At 44.9% G+C, this 26,996-nt stretch overlaps 1 protein-coding gene across 1 annotated transcript in view; it reads right to left on the reverse strand.

Annotated features, from left to right (window-relative positions):
- Window positions 1-26,996, reverse strand: part of CNTNAP2 (contactin associated protein 2) — a 1,311,177-nt gene that overhangs the window by 1,255,003 nt on the left and 29,178 nt on the right. The window lies entirely within an intron of this gene.

Consider the following 26,996-nt stretch of genomic DNA (forward strand, 5'->3'; position numbering starts at 1 on the left):
ATACGTTTTCTATTTTAAATATCTACATGTCATAAATATGCAACAATAAACTAGTTTTGGGGGGTGGGCAAAGGTGTTTTTTTAATATTCCATTTTTTCTTTTCTTAGGCTTGATTGCCAGGAATGAAATTACTGGCTCAACGTTGATTTTTTAACAAAATTAGAGCTAGATAAATATGATATTTTCTGCAACTAAACCTGATGACCTCACTCAAGGAGACTTACCTAGTTTCATCCTTGATAGGAAATACAACTTCCAATAAAATTTAACCATCAGTAAAAAACAGAAACCCCTGGCTAAAATCAGATAACATGGGTTATGCACAGTAGCCAGAAAAACTTTTCCTAGACCGTTAGCGATGTCTCTTCACGTAAACACGTGACTCCCTGTGGCAGCTCCAAAGGAAGGCCCGGTGCCGTGTAAACCCCGCGCCATCTCCATTCGCAGCCCCTTCCAACGACCACAAATAAGCGCACAGAGGAAACACAATGCTTTCACCTGCAAACAAGACACCGTCCCCCCACCGGTACTGTGACCCCAAAGCCCCACTTCACCGAAAACCTGGACACCACAAGTGAGCTTTATTCTGGCCTATTTTTTTCTCCCACTTGACTTCAACGGCTCTAAAGAAAACCGACTGTCCAAAGGTGTGATTTCATCGCGAGCTTCTTCAGGTTGGGATTTCATGACGGTGGCAAACCAATGTGTGACCCCAAAGATTGCAGAAATAGACTCATATCTATTTCAAAGCATTAACTGCAAACCAACTATGAAAATTCCAAGTACACTTTAGTTGAGATCGGATATCAGTTCTCAATTCTTCCTCAATAGAAATCTGATTAACACACAGACGCACACGGGGATCAAGACGCATGGACGAGTGCTTTGCTTTGCTTTGCTTTTTGCTTAATCCCGTCACCTTTTCACCCAGTCCCCCGGCCCCCTCCCTTCTAACAGCTCTGTTTTCTGTCTCTCTGAGTCTGCCTCTATTTTATTTGGTTCATTAGGTTCTACCTGTAAGTGAAATCATGTGGTATTTTCGCTTCTCCGACTGGCTTCTTTCACTCCGTGTAATACTCTTTCAAGCCAAACACAAACAAACAAAACCACAACCACCTCAGAGACACGAACAACAGTGTGGTGGTGACCAGAGGGAAGGGGGTGGGGAGGTAGGAGAGGGTGGGGGGGAGACGGTGCTGGAGGGAGACGGGACTTGGGGTGGGGAACTCAGTGCAATACACAGAGGATGGATCATAGAACTGCACACCTGACACCTGTGTAACTTCATGAACCAATGTCACCCCAAGAAATTCAATAAACATTTTAAAAAATGTTTAAAAAGCAGCATGGATGGGCGTTCAAGAGATGACGTATTTGGTGGCGCGAATACACAGAGGGTTGAGACTGGGAGAAGAGAGTCTATTGCGCTGTAAGGTGCGTTTGGAAGGGTTAGAGACGACTCCGGATCCTAACTAGGTAGAGCTGAAAAAATGCCGAGAAACGAAGGAAAGCGCTGTCACGACACAAGTTCCTCGCTGAGCCACTCCCTTGGGACTCAGCCCCCGCAGCAGGACGTGGCCCAGCTCTGAAGACAGACAGACAACGCGCTGTGCGCCGGGCCCATCTTTCACGTTGGCCTGAAGGTTCGGACCCAGGCTCTTCCACAGGAACACAGGCCTGGCTGTAGTGGGAGTGTCACCCCCCGGACAGACAGAATAAGTGGCTATTTCACGCCTTTTCTGTACAGTTTAAGTAAGAACACCTAAGAGAGGGTGTTTATGAGGTTGGCTGACTTTGCATAAATGTGCGGTCATGTGAGGCAGGAACACAGATTTAATTATGTTAAAGCCAACAGGACTGTCATCTCACCAGCCACACCCAGGGAACAAATGGGCCGCCCAGATCCCGGGGGACACGCAGAGTTTAGACTACGCCTCTTATTTGGGGACTCAGGTTTCATCGTCGTCTTTTTTTTTTTTTAAAGAAAAACATCTTTATTGATTTCAGAGAGAGGAAGGGAGAGGGAGAGAGAGAAACATCAGTGATGAGAGTCATGGATCGGCTGCCTCCTGCACGCCCCCGGCTGGGGATCGAGCCCGCACCCTGGGCCTGTGCCCTGACCGGGAATCGAACCTCCATCTCCTGGATCCTAGGTCGATGCTCAACCGCTGAGCCACACAGGCCGGGGGCTTCCCATTTTTTAGTATAACGATTAAGTTGTTCAATATTAAATTGCTAAATTTCAAGTCATGCATCTGTCCGCTTGCCAAACTCTTTAAGTCATCAACATTGTCTGAATCTTCAGCTTAAAACTGACATTCTTATGGAAGACTGCCCCCAGGAATTCCACTGCTCTTTCTTATATTTCCAAATTGCACCTAAGTGGGGCATATTTCCAGGCTGGAACGCAAGAGTGTGGGGTGCCAGAAAATCTCGGAAATTCACTTTTAGCTGGAGGTATATTTCTAAGGCTTGAAAAAAAATATTGGGTTTTTAAGCAAGTTCGGTGCTAGAGAAAGAAATGAAGTCAACACACTGTCAGACTAGATGAGAAGGTTTCCTCCAAAAACGTAAAGCAGATGCGTCTTTCAAAGAACAAGTCGGGGATTAAATTGTGTTAACCTGATACATGTGAAGCCTAATATATCTGGAAACAAATCAGCGAGGCGATAATGAAACCTGTAAGCGTTGGGTGCGCTTTAAAATAGAATCATAAAACAAAAATTTACAGGTACTTTTAGAGTTAAGGTTCCCAGTTTAACATCTTAAATTTAAATTCCAAACATATTATCATACCTTAATTAAAAAAAAAAAAAAAAAAGTTCAGCAAATACAGACCTGCTTTCTAAGGTCAGTTTAACTACCTGTTCATCTTTATAGGAGGCTTTAGAATTTATCTGATGGAAAGATCTGGCAAATTTTAATTAGTTTAAACAGACATGGCATAGTAAGTTAGCAATTCCCACACATAATTTGCTTGGCTTATCTTCTGTGATAATATTTGCTACAAGGAGTAAAATGTATGAATGTAAGAACTATTCTTTTCTGATTGTTACACCATTCTGGCATTGACGCTATTTTTAAAACACTTAGTTTGTTGGAAGCTCCACTAGGGAGCACGTGGGGAGTCTCATGCGCCCGTAATAGTGCAAAACTTTCCTTTTTATTTCTTAGCTGAACAGAGGAGAAGACCTTCAAAAGAGAGGGCGGAGACCACTGAGAAAATGAAGGAAATGCACTGGTAAAAAAAATACCATACGCCAATATTACTCAGGGTCCAGGAGATATAGCCTGCAGCTTTGACACTAACAAGAAGGGGAACATGAAATGTCATTAGAGGAAATTAAAGGAAGTTTTTCACAACACAGGTGTGGACAAAGTAAAGAAACCGAAGCCGGCCTGGGTGGCTCAGTGGTTGGGCGTTCATCCATGAACCAAGAGGTCACGGGTTCGATTCCCGGTCAGGACACAGGCCTGCGCTGTGGGCTCGATCGCCAGCAGGGGGCGCGCAGGAGGCAGCCGATCAATGTTTCTCTCTCTCCCTCTCCCTTCCTCTCCCTCTCTAAAAACCAGTAAGAACATATTTTTAAAAAAAGAAACTGAGAAACATCCAACAACATTTGTGTTGTTGATGGAGCAACAACACAAAAAATCTACTTCTTCCTGTGTGTCTTTATAGGCATCTATTTCTATGTGAATATATATATTTATATTTAATGTTAACTAAGAATAGAGTTCCTGTGACTGATCAGTCTTATCTGGACTTACCTGTTGAAATTTCCTACATAGGCCACATACAAACATTTTTTTTCAGCATTTTTAAAATTTATTTAAAGGTCTTAGTGATTAACAGGACAAAAACCATATGATTTCATTCTTTCCTTGGTCCCTCCTGAAGCAGTCCCCGGCGATGCTCTGGAACTATCTACCGTCCAGTTTCCCCTGTCAGCAATCCTTATACCTTAAATCTTGGCCTCAGGATGGTCCCTGGGACCCTCTCAGCTCAATAACCTGTCCACTCACAATGCCCACGGGGTGCCTGGTGGCCCTCGCTCCTTTCTGCTTTTCAGTGTAGTTATTAGAGTCTATATGTCGGAGGTCGTGTTTGCCCTGATGACCGACATATACTAATACCTGTGCGGGAGTCTATAATCTTTTCATTTTGCTCCAGAAAAATAAAGGAGTAATACCAGGAAATGTTATTTCTAAATGTTCTCTTTGACTTGAACCACAAATAACGGGCTATTTTTGGACAAATCGCTTCAAAGGTTGAGCACCAGGAGCCAACACAGAGCGCTGCTGACCCTGCTCTCAGAGTCGGTGGCATGTAACCTTTCCATGTCACCACAGTCTCATCCTACCGGAGTCCTAGAGGCTGGCAGAGCAAGACGCAAACTTCAGGAAAACAGAGACCAAGAGAGCCCACAGGGCAAGGTGACTGGGGCCTAGAGGAGCTGCTGGCCTTGACCTGACGGATCTCTTATGAGGCGAGGGATCCCCAGGCCATTAGGAAGCGGCCAGGAAAGGGGGCCTCAGGCCACCCACATCAGCTTTGGCTTTTTCTGAGAAAGGTGCAATAGGTTTTTGAAAACTGGAAAGTAAGATATTTTTCCTTAAAGAAACGAGTCTCTGTTTTTATTTCTCGAGGGGGAAAAAAAAAAATCTACCTTTTTAAATGTAGAACTGAATTAAAAGATTTGTTTCCATTGGAAGTATATGGGAGAAAGATCTTGTGTAAAGAGAAACGACGTGGTAAGTATGGGTTCTTTTCCAACACTGGCATGATTTTGGGGTCCACATGGTAGGCAAACAGCCAGGCCCCAGGAGTGTGTATCTCGATGGCACCCCACTTTCAGGACAGCGCCCCCTGTCTCAGCGGCTGGTCACTGCCAGCTGGGCTGTCAGGTCCTGCACCCTGACACCCTCTTGTTTTCAGTTTAGTGTGCACAGCACCCTTCAAAATTTTAAATCAGCAGCATCCTGAAAACAATAATAAAATCTTTTCAAAACCTGCCCAAATCTGTAACTTAGTATTTCTTTTAAATACCATTGGCAATAAAAAAGAAATGCCAAGCAGAGGGCCAGGGCTGGCTGCAGAATCCTCAGCATGGTTCACTTCCCGGCGTTCTTGGGTCCATTGCACATAAACTGTACCCGATTTAATAATTTTTAGGGCAAATATTTTCAAATGAAAATCAAGTCACCCTTAAAAACCTCTCCCTTGTTTTCTAGAATGGATTGCATACCTAAAGCCGGCAGCAAGCAAAGGAAGGTTTACCTGCCCAGGGTTGGAGAGAGGCCCTGGGGATGCCTGTGGCATCCGTTTTAGAGAAGAAAGGATCCGATGAGAATGCTATCGAGCTCCTGGAGGACAATCGTCCAGCTTGGTTTTAAACAACGAAGTGGGGTTCAGAGATAAACACCCACAGGCTGTATTTCAATGTTTCAGAGTCTGTGGAATATAATTTTCCAAATGGAGTCCCCGGCTTGGGGCTGTGCGGCTAGCAGCAGATCTGGGACTAGAATTGTGCTTTTCTGATTCTTGGCTGGGATCTTTCCCTCTTACACGGTGCTGCCCGGCAGAGTAGCCACCGCCTCAGGGGAGGCAGCACTTCAGGGCATTTGGAAGCAAGAAGTGCCATGAAAATTCACACGAAAATAATTCCAGGCGCGTAAATGTAATTTTTGTTATTATTGCCACATAGGTAAAGCGCTATGGATGGAAACTGAAGATTGGCCTACATTTTCAAAATGTTTAGGACAAGAACTGACCCAGATATAGCAGAGTTTCTGATGGAATAAATTGCTTAAAAGGGGGCTTGAAACACATTCGGGGGCAGGCCAAAGTCTGAGGTTACCAGTATTTTATAGGTCCTTTTGAATACCAGATTCAGGAGATAATTCTGCTTTTTAAAATGTACCAAAGAGCCCTGGCCAGGTGGCCCAGTTGGTTGGCGCGTGGTCCCACATGCCAAAAGGTGTCAGGGTCGTACAGAAGGCAACTGATCAATGTTTCTCTCTCTTTCCCTCCCCCCTCCCCGCCGAAAGTACCAAATAAAATTCCTGATGACCAAAAAGAAAGATATATACACACAACACATAGACAATGGACTTGATTACACTTCTGCAACCGTAAGTCATAGATTCATACGGTTAAAATCTCTCAAATATTATTGCATTGTGCTTGAGTCATTTATTATGTTTTTTTCTACCTGGTAAAACTTACTCTGGATGCTTACTTCTTTGCCCACGACATTTTAGAAAATGCTTTTTTAGAAAAAACAAACACACACCAATGGCCTTTTCCATGTCCTTAATGAAATGGAGTGTCTGTTTAGAAAGAGAGAGAAGGGAATCGGGCATTTTCTGCCACTGAAAAATAAAATCATTTTTGAAAGTGCTCAGTGTCTCTCATTTCTAACGGCTGTTCGATCTGGTCACTTCGCGATTCATACACGATACATCTCTTGAACCTCAGGACTGGCATTAGCAGCGTGGCTTTCCTGTTTGTCAGGACATGTAAAATTTATTGGAATGCTTTCTAGGTTGTTTCCTTATGAAATACGAATCCATAAATCACATTGGGAAGGTGGGGCCGATAAAATCACTCACTCTTATTTTAGAGTCATAATATTGCCTTCTCTTGCTCAAGGATTCTAGAACCCGCCACGGGGATGTTGCCTGTTGTTTTTTTTTTAATACTCACTCGAGGATATGTTTTTATTGATTTTAGAGAGAGAAGAAGGGGGAGAGAGGGAGAGAGAGGAACATTGATGTGAGAGAGAGACATCGATGGGTTGCCTCCTGCCCACACCCCCACCAGGGATCAGACCTGCAACCCAGGTAAGTGCCCTGACCGAGAATCGAACCTGCAACCTTTGTGTGCACCCGACGATGCTCCAACCAGCTGACCCACCCGGCGGGGCGATGTCGCCTGTTTTAACGAAGGGCCGTAGCAGTGGCAAAAAGTGGGCACTGGATGGTTTTCTTCTACACCAGTGCCATGCTGCTGGGGCCGTCCGCCCAGATGCTGGCACACGGGCTCCTCCAAAGCGGAAAAGCTCTGCCCGCCCTTTACATGCCCTCAGCCGTCTTTGCAAGGCGGCCAAGGACAGCTGGCCAGCGGCCAGTCCCTCCCGCATGGAGGAAAAAGCCCGGGGTAAGTAAGCAGCCCAGCTGCAGGGTGCTGCTCACCTCCTGGGCCTGCAGCCAGGCCCAGGCCCCTCCCTGCAGGGTGAGCGGCCGGCTCCTAACTAACACAGAGTCTGGAGCTTTGCGGCATCTCCCCCGACGGGGGCGCGTCGGTACGGAAATCGCCCCCCTGAAGTGCATCTGTTTTCCTCCCGCCCCGTCGGGCGGGGCGATGTCCTCCGCGCTGTGAGCATGTGTCCGAGGAAGATGAGCCTTTGCAAACGTACCTGAGGAAATGAGTGCTCCACTAAAGTCATTTCTGGGAGCCTGCAGGAGAGGCCTCAGGCGTGGCCACCACAGTGACCGGACAGTATTTCAGAGCGTGCCCCGGGCGCCGCGCCTGAGAAACTCCCAACGGGAACCGCTGCAAATCCCCTTCCACGGCCGCGGGACGAGCCTTCCGACGGCTACGTCATACGAGCGCACGTCCAAAAATTGCATCTGAATGTTGCGATTCAGATGAGTTGCCCTGAATCCCAAGGGCCCTCACTCAGTGACGCCTGCAAACCATCGCCCGCCTGGCCCTGGCCCTTCCCTTTTCATTCACGCCCGAGCTGGGGGGTCAAAGCGGACGAGCCCCTCTTCCACTTTTCCCTCGACAACGTTTCAATACATAAACCCATTTGAATCTAAACTGCCCCGTGCGTGTGCAGGGACATTCTTTCAGATTTTGCGTTTCTCTGTGTCATTCCGTTAGCCTTAGGCCGCCTTTCACGTTTCCCTAAATAAGCTGTAACGGGTGGTGATCGCTTCAGACCCAGGCGTGTGTGTGGCAAAGCGGAATCCTAATGCTAGCCCGGTGTGGGTGTGTGACTGTGGGAAAGCTGCTTAACTTCTTGAGGCTGAAATGTTATTACGAAGCCCGACGGCCCTTGTTGACATCACGATCATTGACTTCACTGAGCATTTGCAATGTATCACGTGTCTGACTCAGTTCTCACACTTATGTCACGAGAAAGGCATTATCATCAGTATTTTGCAAAGTAAGCAGGGGCCAGAAAAGGGCATCCAAATTCCACTGCATGAGGGAATTAGAACATAGCTGAAATTAATGCATTTTTCTTTCTCTAATTTTTATTCTATGACCATAAATAGATTTAATAGCAATCTATAATCCCAAGCACTGTAATGAGAAATAACTCCTGTGCTAAAGAAATTCATAATTACTGTGATGGAACATTCCTAGCAAGAAGTTTAATGAATTTTTCGAAGCCAGAAGCCTTTAAATATCAATCAGTGTTGAGGACCTCCCCCCGGAGATTCCGATTTAACTTGCCCTTGCGTTTAGTGCACAGCCGCACTTGAAAACCACTGATGTGATGTCGTTATGACATCACTCACGTGGCTTAGAAATAACCAAACTGCGACGTTGGATTGAATCTACCAGTCAGTGGTAAAGCCGATGACTCAAGGGTCTGGTGTATCTGCTCTAGTCACATGATATAAGATGCAAAATAAATGAACTTGAAACGCTGTTAGGGGCATGCTGACTGCACAATTGTTCAACCGTGTCACCTTCCACGCTACGAACAATTTTCTGTGACCTATACTAGAGAATCACCAGGGATAATATATTACTTTGACATAATACTCTAGGATCCATCGCGTTCAGGTGAAAGCAAAGTCCCCTAGCACATAGTTACATATCTAAGCAACGACTGGCAGGACACAGAAGGAAAGGAGGGGGGACACCTGCCACCTGGAGTCCCTAAATGGGGCTTTCAGGCTGGCTTCTGCCACTACGTGGCTCAGGGTTTAGAGCAGCACAGTTGTCTTTTCTGAGTCCAGTTTCTCCACTGTACAGTGATGGATAAATGACTACTGGGGTCTCTTGAAACCCTGATATACTTTGATTCTGGACCAGATGCTATACACAGTAATTAGCACCCCCAAAACGTGGCGCTGAGAAGGTTCCCCGCACAATTTCACCTCTCACATCTCACTCATGTCAATCAGCGAATGTATTGATGGGGCTGAATCAGGTGTCAATCAATACATGGACTTTCTCTTGGAATCTTTTTTTTTTTTTTTTTACTATGAGTGGATTTCAATGTAGGAATTTTTCTGCGGAGATTTTTTTTTTTGTCGGTTGTGATCATTTTTTGTCACGTGCAATACATCAACTGATAAAAGGTTTTGCTTACGTTTCATTATAAGATGCTTTAATTCATCCACGCCATCACAGGTGCTCTTAAATATTAAGACCACGGAGGGAGGCAGAGGATTGTGAGTTTTAAAACGACATAAAACTCAGAGCAACTCTTCGGCTCACTCCGATGGTAATAAATGCAGAAGGTGCTGGAACAGGCAAGTCAGCAATCGAAAGCAGATCAGCGGGTCACGGGAAAAACGACCTCGCATGCGTCATTACACTCTGCAGGCCGGCGGGTTCGTGCGTCTCAAGGGGCCACGTTTTGTTTGGGGAAGACAGAAAATGTGCTCCTGGTTTGCCCGGTGAGAGAGTGTTCTGGGCTCTTTGCCTGACTTTCTTGACTACAAGGATGGCCTTTGAGGAGCATCCAGAGGAAAGAGCGAGAGAGGGAGGGAGGCGGAGAGAGGGAGGGAGACAGACAATGAATGAATCTGAGAATAAATGACATTTTATAATAAAGAGAGAAAAAGAACAACAAAGAAAAGAGCATGTCCTGTGGGAGGCAGGCCCTACCCAACTGGGAGAGAGGGAGGTCTCAGGTCACAAACGGATACTCAACAGCATGGACGGGCTTTGATGCTGGGACAATGCGTAGTTGTATGAATTCCCCAGAACTGTCCCACCTGCGTGCTGTGGGGCAGAATCCTCTGGGCTCTGTTGGGACAGCTGTCACCGTCCTCTCCTGCTCTCATGGTCATAATGCCCCTTGCTGCTGGGGCCCAAGCCAGCCGTCGGGCCCGTCCACGGTGCCGTCTGCCTCCCACATGGACACAGCTGAGCCTGAGCCATCTCCCTTTAGAGCAGAAGCTGCCTGAGCCAAGGGAGCCGATGCTCTCGGGGTCTTTCGTATTCCACCCGCAGCTGCTAGAATTGGGTGGGATGAGATTCTGAGAAACGAACACGCTCTTTCAAAATAATTTTCCCACATGGAAAGACCCTCGCTGGGCTTCCTTCAAAAATATGCCAGTGACACAACTAGAGATTTTAAAAATTCTTTCCGAGTTAAGGACGATTCCATGCCAACCAATACGGTCGCACTGCAGTAAAAGTTTTAAGATTCGGAACAAGTGCAGTGAGCGGGGGAGGACCCATATAAAACGGGGTGCAGGAGGCAGATTCTGGTCCTCGCTGTGACATTTATTTGGTTTGTGAGCTGCTGGTAAGTCACAGGAATGTAGAGTGTACTCTTAAAAAGGAGATACCATGAAATTAATGAGAGCCAACCACATGGAAACGTTCTCCGGAAAGGATACTGAATTTTGGGAATAAAGACTGCGGTCGGCGCCCAGGTCGCAGAAACCTGCCCCCCTTAATAACAAGGAGGTCGAGGTGGCTCAGCTGGGCCTCCCACAGCGCCGGGTGCCAGGGAGAGCAGGGTGCGAGGGGACAGAGGAGTGCCCAGGCCTCCGATGCTCAGCCAAACTATCGTTCACATACGAAGGGAAGAGAAAGGCCATTTTAAATATTTACTACCTGGAAGAAAAGATAAGCGACGAGACGCTGTAAGAGAGGTAAGCTGTTTCTTCCTGTGACGCGAATGAAATCATGATGCAAAACGGGAGGAAAGCACCGAATGACTTAAACACACCATGCAGATTTTTGTAACTGTGACAAGAGTCGTCTGACCAAGTACCACGCGTGCCTTAACGCACATGACTCACGTCAAAGTGGAAACGTGTAGTTCTTGAGGGAGAAGACACAGAGAAGCAAGCAGGACGGGGGCATAAACGGGAAAAGCCGCCTTCCTTCGGCTCCGTTCGTCGTGGCGATGGTTTGGGGGACATGAGGTGCCGTCCCCTCCTTTCTTCTGCTCAGCGATCGATGCTGTTGAGTAAAGCTAGGCCAGTGGAAAGAAGGGAAGCAGCATCGATAACACCCAAGGCAGAATTCATATACGTTTTATTATATGGGACTGAGAATTTGTTTTACTGGTACAGTGTATAATCTCAAAAAAAGCTGTCTGTATGCACCGATCCGCCTAGAAACCAACTACTGTTGGCGGCGCAAAAAAAAAAAAAAAGCCAAGAGAAATAATTTTAACACATCTCTCTTGGTCTGATAAATTGTGCAAATAAAGATATCTGAGCAAAGGAAGACTGAATCAAATAGTGACTAAGTTTTATCTGATAAATTATATCTAAGCACATATTCCTGAAAGAAAACATTTTTTAATTATTTTATGCATTTTATTTTATTTTATTTTTTTAAATATATCTTTATTGATTTCAGAGAGAGGAAAGGAGGGGAGAGAGAGAGAGAGAAACATCAATGATGAGTCATTGATCAAGCCCGCAACTGGGCATGTGCCCTGACCAGGAATCAAACCCTGATCGCCTGGATCCCAGGTCGACGCTCAACCGCTGAGCCACGCCCGGCCGGGCTATTTTATGCATTTGAATTCCAAGTGCCCACACAACAGTTACAAGAGTCAACCCTCCGCTAGGTGAGAGAGGGAAATGCAGTGTATTGCACACAGGGGATGTAACGCACACTACTGCTCGGCCCGATTCGCCAAGGCTGCGGGTTTAATCCCTGGTCAGAACCAACCGAATGCATGAAGAAGTGTAACAATAAACTGATATTTCTCTCTCTCTCACCCACACACGCTCCCTTTCCTCTCTGTCTAAAAACACTCAATAAAACATTTAAATTAAAAAATACAAACTACCCTCTCTGAAAACATTTAATTCTATCTACAATGACAAATGAAAGACAACTAGAGGCATTGACTTGTCAGGCTCTGGAAAGTTTCCTGACATTGCATCGATGCGTATTTATTAAGCACCTACTAGGTGCCATGCGTGCACCGTATCTCCGGAGACAGAATGCCAGACATGACCCGCCCACTGCCCCCTTCGAGCTCGCAGTCCAGAAATCACGCGTTGGCATTTGCAAAGGTTTCCCTCTGGCTCCTGTCCCTCCTCTAACTCAGGGGCCAGCTAGTTTTGTCTGCAAAATCGTACCTAAGCTCTGAGGGCCATATGGTCCTTGTCACAGCTGCTGAGCCCTGCTCCTGAGGGTGGGAGAGCCTGGGCAGGTAGGCCACAGGGATGGGTCTGCGGCCTTCTGCGATAAGGACACCTGCATTCCCTTGTAGCCAGAGCACTAAAAAAAGCTCATTTTTCAATGTCTGGGATCCTTCTTACAACCTCAACAGGACTGTTTACTTTATATCTTTTAATACAAATGCATTGTACTCAGGCTACATTGAGGAGTTACGTTGTGGATTGGTCCCAGAAACTATTGACCACAGATCTCGTACTATGAATTTTATGAAAAAGTGAGTTCTGAGTGGAAAAATATTCCATGTTCAAGCATTTTTTTTTTGGATATGGTATGTTAATGTAGTAATTCTTACATTTATATTCCTTTAACTTGTAGCAGAACTGACACAGCAAGTCATGACTCAATACGCAAAACAGTCACATTATTTGCAAAGTGTAAGATATGGTATTTCTAAACTTATCTCGCTCAAATTAAGGCATTTCTATGAACCACTTTATTGCAATTATGAGGTATTTACATACATGCTCAATCCCTCTCCTGTTTTTCTTTGAAGTCTAATGTTTCAAAGTCTCTCTTTCAACTACAAAGGAGGAATTCATCAAGATAACCGAATTATCATTCAAGCCACACACTCCCCTTTGTAAAATATTCAGCAACTCCAGTCACCCTTCATGAAGCGCTAATACCCGCCTGGGAAACGAAAATCCAAGCTTTCAAGAAGACGGCCGCAACCCAACCCTTCTGCGGTGTTTTAACGGAGCCTGAGACACACACAAAACTAAAATCACAACACAGTCCATGAAAACGTTCACTAACCTTTCTCTTTTTTATTATAAATGGTGTTGGAAGTTATTCTTTTTTAAATTTTTTTATTGAGCCCAGCCAGGCGTGGCTCAGCGGTTGAGCATCGACCTAGGATCCAGGCGATCGGGGTTCGATTCCCGGTCAGGGCACATGCCCGGGTTGTGGGCTGTAGCCGATCGATCAATGACTCTCTCATCATTGATGTTTCTATCTCTCTCTCTCCCTTTCCTTTCCTCTCTCTGAAATCAATAAAGATATATTTTTAAAAAAATAAATAAATAAATTTTTTTATTGAATTTATTGGGGTGATATTGGTAAATAAGATTATATAGGTTTCAGGTGTGCAATTCTGTATATTGTGTTGTGCGCCCACCACCCAAAGTCAAGTCTCCTTCTGTCACCACGTACCCCCCCCTCTGCCGTTTTCTACCTCCCCCCACCCCCCTTTCCCTCTGGTAAGGGTATGCAGGTCCCCCCTTGCACAGGTAGAAAGTAGTCTTTAACTTTTAATGGAATATGCTGAAAGTTAAAGTTTTGCAGAGTATGTAGTAAAACCTTATAAGAAAACAGCAAACTATAACATAACTTATTGGGGGGGGGGGCACATTTCATAAATATGATGCATTAAAATCTATAGGTTGTATGAAAGAAATACAGGCCCATGAGCAATATGTGCCAGGTAGCTGAGGAGCTAAGACAAGGCAGAGGCGACGTAAAGGCCTTGCGTGCTCCCAGGTTCAATTCAACAGAAGGAGCTCCACTCTCCCGCAAGGAATGGAAGGCCCGGGCCTGATGCCGACTAAACGTCTACAGGACGGATCTCGTTCCACAAGGAGAGGCTTGGAAAACGGAAGGAACGGCAGAAGCAGCAGGACCGAATCCTCTGAGCAGAGATGGAAACAAACGAGATAAACGCCAAAGGAGCTGCCCGGTGACTCGGTCTTGTTGCTTCTACCATTCCTTCCGTTGTCGAAGCTCTTACATAGAAAAACATGTTCTTCGGCGACTGCTGGGGTGGGTCAAGGGCCGCTTTCCCTGGGAGATGCTGGGAAGCCGACCTTCCCTCTATCAGCCGGTTTTCATGTCTCAGGACTGACATGTGAAGGGAAATAAAGGACCAAGGGCCCTAGAAAGGAACAGGAAGGGTCTGGGGCACTTTATTTGTTTTGAGAAGAAACGGCGTAGCCGCTGCCCCGGTGCCGTTTACCTCTGCAGTGTTATTTTTCGGTTACAGGAGCCAATGAGGTGAAGGCCGAAGGAAATTACGCAGCGTCGCCGGGGCCGGCCCTGGGAAAATTCAGACCCGTAAAGATGCGTGTGTTCGAACAATCGACAATATACGTATTTTTGCCTACCGTGTCTCTTGCCTGGAATACAAAGGCCTCGCGGATGCCCCAGATTGTTAAGAATCATGAAGAAACTGAACAAATCAGTAGGGCAAAAGAACTTTGCCAAGCAAAACAGGCTCTCTGGGAGGCCCTAGTGCCTGTTGGCATTACCCAGACCTGCACTTCAGACGCCGTAACCATGAGGGTCACTGGGAATGCACGACCCGGGACGAGGGGCGGGAAAGGACTGCAGGGTGCAAGCAAGGAGGGAGGCGAGCTGGGCTGGGCTGACGGCGCAGGCCGGGTGCGGGCGGGGGGTGCCACTGCTCTCTCGGAGGCGACGAGGCCACCACGCCACACCCGGAATGTCCCTCTGGCCATGCTGCCTGCAGGACCCGGTCTTCCCTGGCCCCCTCTGAGGGCATGAGGCCACTGGTAGCTACAGCTGTGGGCACAGGACCCTCCCCTAATTGGCATTTTTTTTTTTTTTCTCTAGAGAGGTTAAGTGACTTAATTGCATGATTCGTAAAATGGCACAATCAGGTCTAAAATCCAGGACTTTGTTTTTTGTTTTTTAATTTATCTTTCTTGTTGAAAGTCTTACAGATACCCCCCCTTTTCCCCCCCATGAATCCCCTTCAGCCGGCATCCACCCCACCCCCAGGCCTTCCCCACACTATAGTCTGTGTCCGTGGGCTATGCCGATACGTACACAAGTCCTTTGGTTAATCTCTCCCCGGACACCAAAGTATACTCTGTCTAGATTTTTAAAGTCCAACTGACTTCACTTAGGACAGGCAATGACAAATCTGCTCACTAATTATCAAATAATAAAGCAATCCCACTAGAATGCAGGCATCGCGAGGGCCGGTGACCTACCTGCCTCGTTCCGTCCCGACGCATGACAGAGAAAGGACACAGGATAATTTCTACTTTGACACCAGCGAGTTATAATTTATAAAACACTTGTTCATAGGTGTTGAGCACATTTCATGCAAGGTAATGAAAATAAATAAATGCGGAGCCTACAAGAAACAGAATTAAAGTCAGATTTTTAAAGGGATGATTTTTAGCCATTTAAAATACTTCACTGTTTCCTTACCTATTTGTATGTCTACTTGTTATGTGACCCATTTCCATAATTTCCTCTTCCGACTAGACTATTCTAACTGGCACCTCCAAAGAACTGATGTCAAAAAAAAAAAAAAAAAATAGTCTCAATCAGAAAAGAAGGATGAGGGAATGGGGGGCATCGGTAATAGTGTCAACAATAAATAAATAATAAATAAATAAGTAAAAATAAATATAAATAAATAAAAGTATCCTGATCATTTCCTATTAAAAAAATGATAACTGAACTTACTGAAACTCCCAACTATTCTGTCCTATATAGTTTTTCCCCCCTTTCTTAGTGACTATTCACCTATGGGGGCTGTTTAAAGATAAGATAAGTGGGACCTGGTCTGCTGACAATCAGGACACTTTTTAATGGGAAACTACTAAACACAGCGGAGTACAATGGGGAAAAAACTCAACTGTCCCCTGTTATGAGGATCCACCCATATGAATAAAACCTTCACTCTCTCCACAAGCTGTGCTTCTTGGCAGTTAGTTTGTTTACAGAGCTCAGTTTATATTTTGTCTAAACCTACGTATTCTTCAATGTTCCAAAAATTATTTCCTTTTGATAACATTTATATCTGACTCCATTAAAAATTAAAATTAGAAAAAACAACAACAACCTCCTTTAAAAACACCGGGACCATTCCATCTCTATTTTTTAATATAACAAATATTTACCAGCCACTTACTATGTGTCAGGTCAGGCACTATTCTACATGCTTGACATATATCAGTGACAAAAAGACAGATGCGCCTAACTCTATGTCGCTCACATTTTAATAGAAGAGTTGGTTGAAGTGAATGTTATGTGTAAATAAATGATGGGTGTTATGTGGACTGTATTTTCCAATAGTGCCGGTGACCTCGAGAAGGTGGCTTTCGAGCAGAAAGTGGTGAAAACGCCCACACGTGGGTCTAGAGAGAGACCTGCCCCTGAAAGGCCCTGAGGCCCAAAGTGCCCAGTTTCTTCTGGGGCCTGGAAGCAGCCAGCGGGGCTGTGGCTGAGCGACCGAGAGTGTCTGCACTCTGGTTATATTTTTAGGCCGTTCCAACAAGATTTCCTTAACAATTAAATGTGGGTGTGAGATAAAGAATGGAGTGAAGGATGATTCCAGGTTCTTGGACTGGAAAACTGGGGAAAATCGAACTGTTATAATCCGCGAGAAGGAGAACTAATGATGGACACCCATGGGTGGGGTGGGAAGATCAGCGTCAGCCACACAGGAAAAGAAATGGGAAGCCCATGATCAATGCCATCTTTATTTTATTTTTTATCTTTTAAAATATATCTTTATTGATTTCAGAGAGAGGAAAGGAGAGGGAGAGAGAGAGATAGAAACATCAATGATGAGAGTCACTCATCGGCTAGCCCGCAACCCGGGCATGTGCCCTGACCGGGAATCGAACCCCGATCGCCTGGATCCTAGGTCGACGCTCAACCACTGAGCCACGCCCGGATGGGCCCACCTTTATTTTTTTAATCCTCAATTGAAGATATGTTTTTTTATTGATTTGAGAGAGACAGAGACAGAGACAGAGACAGAGACAGAGATGTTGACTGGTTGTCTTCTGTAAACGCCCTGACCGGAGATTGAACCAGCAACTAGGTACGTGCCCTGACCGGGAATCGAACCCACAACCTGTTGGTGAAGGGGATGACGCTCTGACCAACTGAGCCACCCGGCTGGGGCTCAATCCTGTCTTTAGGCAAGAAAGCTCCATATACCTCCATCCAGGTATGAATTTAAGCATCTATTTCCAACATCATGCGGAACTTTCATTCCCAGGTAACCCACAAACACCCCGAATTCTCTGTGTTCAAACAACAACAAGCCCAGCGCCTGCCTCCTCGAACACGCCCACCTCTGGTATCCTGCGTATCCCTGAAGGAAAGTCCAGAGGCAGGGCTGTACTCGTGGAGCATCTCGGCGTCACCTGCAAGCCCCTTTCTCTTCTTGACCCAAATTTCTAAACGCCTCTCAGACCCGTGTCTTCTCCAGGCCCCTCCTGCCGCGGGCCAGTCCCGCGCTGTTTCCCAGCTGACCCGCTGCAGCGAGCGACTCGGGGACACCCCAGCACGCAGCGGCCGCAAGGCCACTAACGAGGTGATTTCCTTCCGATTTCAGCTAAAGAGGCCTCACCGTCTGAAGTCTCCCACCACCCTCGCCCCAGCTGGATCTGACTCCATGTTTCCATGCTCCCACAAAAACCCAAACACGCGTCCCCTTAACACTCTGCCCCCCACAGTTCGCACCGTGCCCATGGGAAATGCCCGGTGCGTGGATCACTCGCATTAGCGCTCCCGGGATGAACCAGCCTGGCTCCCGATCGGAGTCGGCTGGTGAGACAGGGGAGGGAAGTGGAGCAGACAGAGAGCTACGGGGCTGGTTGGAAACCATCGCTTTTAGTAAATCCCTTCTCTGGGGACTGAGTTCACAGAGCAGCTGCGACAGGCCCGGCCGTCACTACCAGCTAGAACTCCCCGCTCCGCGTCTGGGAAGAAACCCAAACGCCTGATTTTATTTTTCTCACTGCACATCAGATGGATGTCGCCCGGGAAGCCTATTTCGTTCCCTCTCTCGCTCGCCTCGCACAGGTTTCGTTTCTGCTTTCTTCCCTCCCCACTGCATCACGGCTCTGCTTCCAGACCTGAGCTGCGATTACCTGGTCCGGTCCTTCAGAGCCCTTGCGGCCCTGGATGCCAACCTGAGCCTCCCCAAAACCCCCCTCTTCTTCTACAGAGAGAACCGCTCCTTCAGCCACGGCCCCGCCGTCCCACATCCACCTCAGTTCTGACTGCGTTTAAGACAATCAGAGTCAAAAATTCAGGGGGCTTGAATGCGATACTTGCATTCACAATTGTTTTAAAAATAGTTTAAATGTCAGTTCACTCATTTCGGTGAATTTTCTGGTGAAAGACTAGGTTGCAACTGTGTGTATGTCTACATCTTAAAAAATATTTTCTACTGTATAGCATTTTGTTTGTATTATGATTTACCATCATGAAGCTGGTGTCAAACCCTTCCCAACGTTAACACTGCTGGTTATATGAAAGTATAAATTTAAATTTCCAAACAAATAAATTTTTGGAGCACAGTCCATTGGAAGCTTAGCAAATGACTAACTCATGCACACTAAGTTCATATTTTTTCTAACTGTACAATCTCACACACACACATATATAGAAATAATAACTATAAGGCTATGGGGGGAAAGAAGGTTGAGTTACTTACTTACTGATGACACAGTAACAATGCACGTTGGGGACTTGCATGAGCTCGTAAGCTCCTATCATTGCAGATCAGACAAATCCCACGGAGAAGTACCAAGAGAAAACATTTTATCATTGCATATGGTCACCTGCTAACTTTTGCTTTAAGCTGTAACAGTTGTTTCACATGACACGTTTATTTAGTGACGTACATTTCCAACATTAATTAATTTTTATGACATTACGAAGTAGAGATTTTAATTGGGCAGATGGGATTTCTATATCATCTGAAAAAACCCAATGGACAATTTTAAAACATCGCTTATAAAAGATTTCAGTAAATCAAAGTACTGATTGATGGATTGATTTGAAATAATAAGAGAAAAACCTTTGATAAATTTTATGTTACTATACATAAACTTAAACAAAAAACTGAAAGAAAAACAGACAATTTTGAACAATAGTCTTTTAATAACATGCCTGCTAAAGACTACTAGGTACAAAATATATCTTGTGCCAGCTTTTGGGAATTACTGACTCGTAGTAAAATTATCATTACTGATTTGAAAGCTTCTGTTTATTTTGTATTTGTGATGAATTAAACAGTAAGCATTTTATTCTAAAAGTACATTTTCTGTGCTCTATTGAACATTGCCAGATTCTCCAAAAAAAAAAAAAATCTTAGTAATCATACATTATGCTTTTCCAAGATGACAAAGAAAAGTTTTTAAAATATGCTTATCCCCGATCACAACGGAGTTTCCATTGCTTCACAGTCTAAAGTTTAGTGATAATTACCCTCATTATGGCTCTGCAAGGCCACCACAATTTAACTCCAAACTATAAACATACACACGAAGACCCAAGATGCTATCTTGTAGATTACTAACAATACTTCTTTATGGGTTGGTAGGGCTTTAATTTATAGTGTTTTCTTTCTCACAGACACACACACACTGCTTATCGTTGAAACTCCTAACAACTTTATGAAGAAAACTGTTCTCATGGAAAAGATGAGCATCGAATCCTCAGAAAGCTCAAAGAAAGATCTAAACACAAGTGGCCCTTTTACACAATATATAGACATGTGAGATTTAGTTTACTTTTTATTTTTTAAATACGTTTTTATTGATTGTAGAGAGAGAAGAAGGGAGAGAGAGAAAGGCAGAGGGGAGGGAGGGGGGAGAGACAGAGACAAAGACAGAGACAGAGACAGAGACAGAGACAGAGACAGAGACAGAGACAGAGACAGAGACATCAACCCACTGCCTCCCGTATGCACCAGGACCGGGGATTGAACCTGCAACCTGGGTTTGTGCCCTGACCAGAACCTGAACCAATGACCTTCAGTGCGTGGGGAGGACACTCAACCAACTGAGCCACACTGGCCAGGGCACACTGGCCAGGATCTATTTTTAAATCATGACGCCTTCTGCAAAACTACAGAGAAGGGAGATAAAGATACCCAACTGGCCGGCATGAGAAACAATCCGTGTCCAAAGTCATAGAAAGTGACTCGATGCGCAAGTCTATGCAATATTGAAGGAAAATTGAGACGTGACCTACAGGGAGCCTTGAAGTTCACCAAGAGCTGCTGTGAGGAAATGGGAATCTGCTCCTCTCACCGGCCCAGGGAGCCGCTGCTACAAAATGCTACGAAATCTGCTACAAAGTAACTACATCAGCAGAGCGCTGCTTCATAGCCCAGCAGCAAACAGCCCCTAAACTCAGACCTACCTACAGACACACGAGCGTGCATCATACATGCATGCAAACGCGCATGCTCTCTCCCCTAAATACTTTTAAGAAGACCCAGGAATTCATCTGTTCGGGGTCAACTGTTCTTGGAATGAGCAGATGGGTGAGGTGTGAGTAGGAAATGCCTATGAGCTAAAATTCTGCGTTTGAGTTTGTGTATAAGGGAGCCTCAGAACATACGGGACAGGGCAGGTGTTACTGCGGTTATTTTATAGAGAAGGCAGGCCGTACTGAGGAGAAACGATTCACGTTACACAGCTAGAAGATACCTGAGAAGTCCCGCTGGAACTCAATATTCACTCACCCGTTTTCAGGAGAAATTTTATAAAACACTGACATTCAGAGAAGTCCTTTGTGGTCATCAGGACAGGGCATCACTTTTTCTCATTCCCCTGGGGAGGAAGCTGAAACTCAGAAAGGTCAACTGAGTGTTTAGGATAGAAGTGAGTAAATCCCAAACTCTTGGCTAGTTGCGTTTCCGATATACGACATGAACCCTCTCTCTAAGGAGATTACGCCACCTTTTATCTAGTGTTAATAGAGGTGGGGTGAAATACTTCCCTCCTAAAATTACATAAAAATATCTTGAAGTTTGAGATCATTTTTGGTATGGATTAATATAAGGATTTTTTAAAAATCCAAGCATACGAAAGAAAAAAGTAAAAAACGTACAAATAAGACATCGTTCACATAGGTTCATGTTAGGAGAAAATTAAAGCTAGAGTTTCAATAGTCTGTTGCTTTGCCCATTAGGTTCCTTATGGTTAAGTTATAAACTCATATATTCCTCTGTCTCTGCCCCTCTCTGGACAGAACTTAACACAGGAAATTAAACGAAAGGTGTCACTGCTTCTACCACAATAAAAATACCTCAGCGGGGCCACTCCTATGCCAGTAGAAGTGCGTGTAGATCTTTCGTTTCAGGGATGAGCGTCGCTTGTCACAGAGGGGAGCGGCAGGGAGGGGGAAGGGAGACGGGCTCTCAGCACTCAGGTCTCTGCCTCCATCAGTTCTACTGGATTCCAGTTATTAACCTTCCAAAGAAAGGCTTCCTGCGTGGAAATGCTTTATGGAGACCTGTGAAGGGTCTCCCTCTCCTTTCCGCCTGCCCACGTTCATACAAATCCACTGAGAAAAACAGCCTCTTGTGTTAACTGACGTGTTAAGAATTGCCGAGGAATGAAAAAAACAATAAAATAAAATAATAAAATAAATAAAATAAATAAAATAAATAATAAAATAAAATAAAATAATAAAATAAATAAAATAAATAAAATAAAATAAATAATAAAATAAAATAAAATAATAAATAAAATAAAATAAAATAAAATAAAATAATAAAACAGAAGCTCTACATTATAAAGCCCTTTGCCCTGATGTTGGCCACATTGTAGAGCCTTATTGCTGTTTAACAAGAAGGGTGCAGAAATTCACATCCCCAGGCTGCCCTGATATTACTAAAAATAGCTAAGGTTAAGAAATTAGAAAAAGGCCCAAGATACGCGGGGATACGTGGAAGAGACTGACAGGCGTCGGAGGGGGCGGGGGTGGATGAAAGGTGCAGAGATTAGCCAGAGCGCTGGCAGGGATGCCCACGGACACGGGCAACAGGCAGCAGTGTGGCGACGGCCAGAGGGGGGCGGGGCGGGGCTGGGGACAGCTGGAATAGCGCCAACAATAAAACTAAAGTTAAAAAAATAAAAATAAAAATGAATCAGCTAGAAAAACAAAAAGGCCCAAGTTACAGATGTCTGGAAACAGCATTTTTGCCCCCGTTCCACCTTTTTAAAAATTATTTTATCCCGTTGCTTCTACCTTAAATGAGAGGCAGTGTGTTGCTAAAAAAAGAAGAAAGTTGGAGTCACAATTCTTTGGCCTCCTAACTCTGACCGCTCGGTGCCCGAACTCCCTCACTGGATTTAATCTCTGTCTAGCTGATTTTAATGAACTCCTGGTAGGTTCAAAGAAGAAAGTCTATAATGTTGCTGCAAAGCAGTTACTACTCAAAAAGGGTACGTGAAGCAGGACCCTGCAAATAAATAGCAGTAACTTAAAAGCGGAGATCCCTTTGTTACACACATTAATCTCAGCACACGAAAGTTTTTAGTGTAAGAAGTTTTCTATATTCTCTTTTTCCAAAAAGTAGAGAAACATAGTTGCTTCATTTCCAATTGCCACTTACCCCATCCCACATATATCACCAGTGTTCAGCTGTGATTCCGAAAGGTGCACTAATGTAGCAGATCTACGATACTGTGTAATGTATCAAGGTGCTCTTATTAACAAATAAACAATGGGCTCAGTGGTTGAGCATGGACCAAGGATCCAGGAGATCGGGGTTCGATTCCCAGTCAGGGCACAGGCCCGGGTTGCGGGCTTGACCCCCAGTCGGGGGCATGCGGGAGGCAGCCGATCAATGACTCTCATCATTGATGTTTCTCTCTCTCTCTCCCTCTCCCTTCCTCTCTCTGAAATCAATAAAGACATAGTTTTTAAAAAAGAAGTAAAATTAATTTAAAAATGAAATAGAAAACAAACAATGAGACAGAAATCCTCCCTTCTTTCTCCATTTCTCAGCACGGTTCCACTAATGCAAGGAACAGCATAGCAGCCCTTAGACCTCTCACAGTGGCCTTGAGGCTCAGGAACATCTCTGCCCCCCCCCCCCCCCGGGCCATGCTCATGATCATCAGAGAGCATCGCAGGTCCCGGGTACATGCAGTCCTGTCCCGGGGACGGACATTCGAGGAGTTATCCCCGGGGGCCGGCAGCATCTGTGTCGTAGGATGGTTGCCAGGGAAGAAAGGAATCTGCTGTCTTCATCACAGCGCCAGCCCGTTGTGGGATGACTTATCTTTTCATTGCCTTTCTTCTGAACCTCTTTTTCTCGTTGCAGAATTTCCAAGAGCACATTCTGCGAGTTTTCAAGCCTCAACAATAAGCGACGACTTCAATTCAATTCAGTTTCTTTCTGTGCAACAAGTATTTGTTGTCACTGAAGTGGCCAGGGCGTCCTAGTTGCCGGGCATAAATGCGGGGGGTGGGGGGGAGATTCCCTGATTCCTGCAATTGAGTCTTCAGTTAATTGGAATATTTCAGTGCTTGTTGCCCTGAAACATCATTGTAATTTGGGACATCTGCAGAGTGCTTTTGGGCAGTCAATTTAGATTTCAATGCCTTAAGCAGTGAGATTACTATCCTTGATTTTTAAAAATAAATGTATTTAGACTACTTTGGCCCAGCTCTGAGGAAGCATAGCATAAGGAAGAATCTAGGCTCTGAGGTTAGCAAAATGCGCATGAAAATTCCCACACAGGACCTCTACGGGTTTTTTTGACAAATTATTCGACCTCTCAAAGCCTCCGTTTTCTCATCTGGAAAATGAAAGTACTAACTAGCACTTACCATAAAACTTTGTTGTGGACCTCAAAGAATTTCTATCTCCCCATCTCTGGCACAAAGGAATGCTTAACACATAGTATTGTTATTGTTGCAACAAATAATACGATAGTAGGGGGCAAAAGGACAGTATACAATTTCGTTTCAATCTGTAGATCACAGGCTTGTCAAGGGAACGCCCTGCAGATGGCATTTTCTGCTTTGGCTCTGGAGGGCAGGGGCGCCTTCTTCCAGCTGCTTTTGGTCCATAAACGCTTTCTGCCAGGTGCCTGCAACGGCGCAGATTTCAAATATCCCCTGGAAAGGCCGGCGTGGTGCCCCGGGAACTGGTAAGGCAGGGCCAACGCGGCCTCCGAGCTGTCGGCTGGGTGTCGGCCTTCTCTGCCCCGTCACCCGCTCTCTTTCGGGGGGCGGGAGACTGTCCTCTGAATGCCCTTGGAGATCCCGGGGGCAGCACGTGCGCCCTGGCGGAGGCCTGGGTCAGACCACCTTCGCTAATGAGCACTGTCCAAATCCAAGCTGCTGCCCGAAACCCGGACCGCCCTCCCCGTCGGTGTCTTAGGACCACCCAGGGGCCTGGATGTAACACAGGCGGCTCTGCCTGTCTCATCTCCTCTCTGCCGGTGCTGCTGCAAGAGACAGACTTTCATTCTTCCTCAAGTCTTCATTCGGCTGCACCCAATCCTCCAACCGACAGAAGGAAACAGAGTCCATCTAAATATGCCCTTGTAGGGTTAAGCGTAGCAAGCTTTGCATAAGACTGAAAAACAATTTAACGACTAAAAATAGATGGGAGAGAGCAAAAGCGACCCTTTCAAACCGCTTTTACATCAACACGTTACAGGACAAAAGGAGCTGCAGACTTGACTGTTCTGTGAGCTCAGTCATTGTCACATCCTTTCTCCAAACCATCCATCGTCAACTCGGAGCAATGCTACCGAGGAAGGTTCTAGGGCCCCTTTTCCTCCGTAGTCCGTGTGAACGAACACGACGCGCTCAAAACATACAGCAAAACAAGGAGGCAGGATGACCACGAATCATCCGTGTTTTCCAAAGGGCTTCTTTGGAATGACGTCTTATTAATGCGATCCTTCTAAAACAAAAAAGGTGGGATACGTCGAAGAGTGAGAGGGGAACATAAAATAAAACTGGAAGCTTAGTAATGACCCGCTGCTTTTCTTTCAGCTGTAGAAAATACACTTTATGGATACATAACATTTTGATAATAGAGGTTATTGCTGCTCTGTATTAGTCATGTGGCAGCGGAGGCTTCTGCTTCGAGTCGAACAGACGAACCAGAAGGAATTCACTGCCGAGCATCCTGTGTTTCAGTTCAGAACAGTTCCTACACTTGCGGTTTCCTCAACCATATGCTACCCCATCCACCCATGTCCTAGCAGCTGTGCTACACAGTTTCCACTTTTGTTACAAATGGGCTACATTTTCCAAAGAAACCACCACCCAGTCAGACATTCCAAAATTACAAGGTTGCTATACAGTAAGTTTGATAGTCTGTAGGAACTAAAATGTGCTTGTATGTAGACCCAGGCCAGTGTGGTTCAATGGTTAGAGCGTCGCCCATGCACCAAAGGGTTGCAGGTTCGATTCCCAGTCAAGGGCACAGACCTGGGTTACAGGTTTGATCCCCGATCCCGGTTGGGGCACGTGGGGGAGGCAACCGATTGATGTCTCTCTCATGACAGTGTTTCTCTCTCCTCCTCTCTCTCCCCTCTCTTCCTCCTTTCCACTCTCTCTCAAAAAAAAAAAATCATTGGAAAAAATATCCTCTGGTGAGCATTAACAAAAAAAATCAAACCAAAAAATGCTTGTATGCATCTCAGTCCACACTAAAAATCACTCCTCTATATCCTAGCTCAGCATAGCTCTGGCAAGAACATGTAGCTGTACTTAATTATTTGTAGCTAGTAATGTCACAAAAGCAATAAAATGTTTAAGATCATATATCATAAAAATTTTACCATGAAGCAACACTGTAATAAATAGCAAAATAAAATCAATGACATTCAATATTTCCATAATTTATGAAACGGGAATAGGAATAAAAGCCAACTTGGTGTTACTAGGTACGGTGAAGACAGATGGGAAATGCATAAAACCACGCCAAGCAAAAGGTCCAAGAATAATGGCACCGGAAAGAAGAGATGAAGGGATTTCTGTTTGGATCAGATTTACTGTGTGAGAAGTTGTGCCACCGAAAAAATCAGGTAGTAAATCGTAACATGTATATTTTTTTTCTGTTGAAACGTTGATGCAGAGGACTTAATATTTATAGGAATATTTCGTGGCAGTAAGCAATAGGACAGTTTAAGATCTTGAACAGTAACAGGCAGAATCCTGTATAGATATTCGGGAAATGTGTTCATTAGAAAACATTCATCACCAAGTCCAACCTAGCAGAGATTTTTCTATTAGATGGCCTGTGTGGTAATTCCTTCATAGGCTTTGAGCTAATAATTTAAATTATACAATGACGGTGAAGTGAAAGCTCTAGATAGATGTTCTCAAAATGTAACAGGAATTGCCTTCGAAAGTCAACCACTCTCTACATTACTATTTAACATTGCATTTGAGATATTAACCAAAGCAATTAAACAAGAAAAAACAAATATAAGAATTGGAAAGAAGAGTTGTCTTTATTTGTACATGACCTAATGACAGACTTAAATCTGTAACTTTTGTATATAAAAATAACCGCTCGAGAGGTATTATATCAAGAGCAAAACTCTTGATAGTGTGGAAATACACTCCACAAATGTCAACAAAATATGATGAACAGTATTCTCTGCATCATTATTTGAAAAGGCAAAATACCGGAAACACACCAACAGTCTATTAATAAAGGATTGTCTGAACAAACTACGGAACAGGTACACAATGGAGAACTTTATAATCCTAAAATAGAAAGAGGCAGAAAACTCTATGTTCAAATACAGGGAGATGTCCAGTATAAGTTACAAAATCAATATACAGACTAGAGTATACAGTGTGTTAAATTTTGTGTTA

Source organism: Miniopterus schreibersii (assembly GCF_964146895.1).
Source record: "Miniopterus schreibersii genome assembly, chromosome: 9".
Classification (NCBI taxonomy): domain Eukaryota; kingdom Metazoa; phylum Chordata; class Mammalia; order Chiroptera; family Miniopteridae; genus Miniopterus; species Miniopterus schreibersii.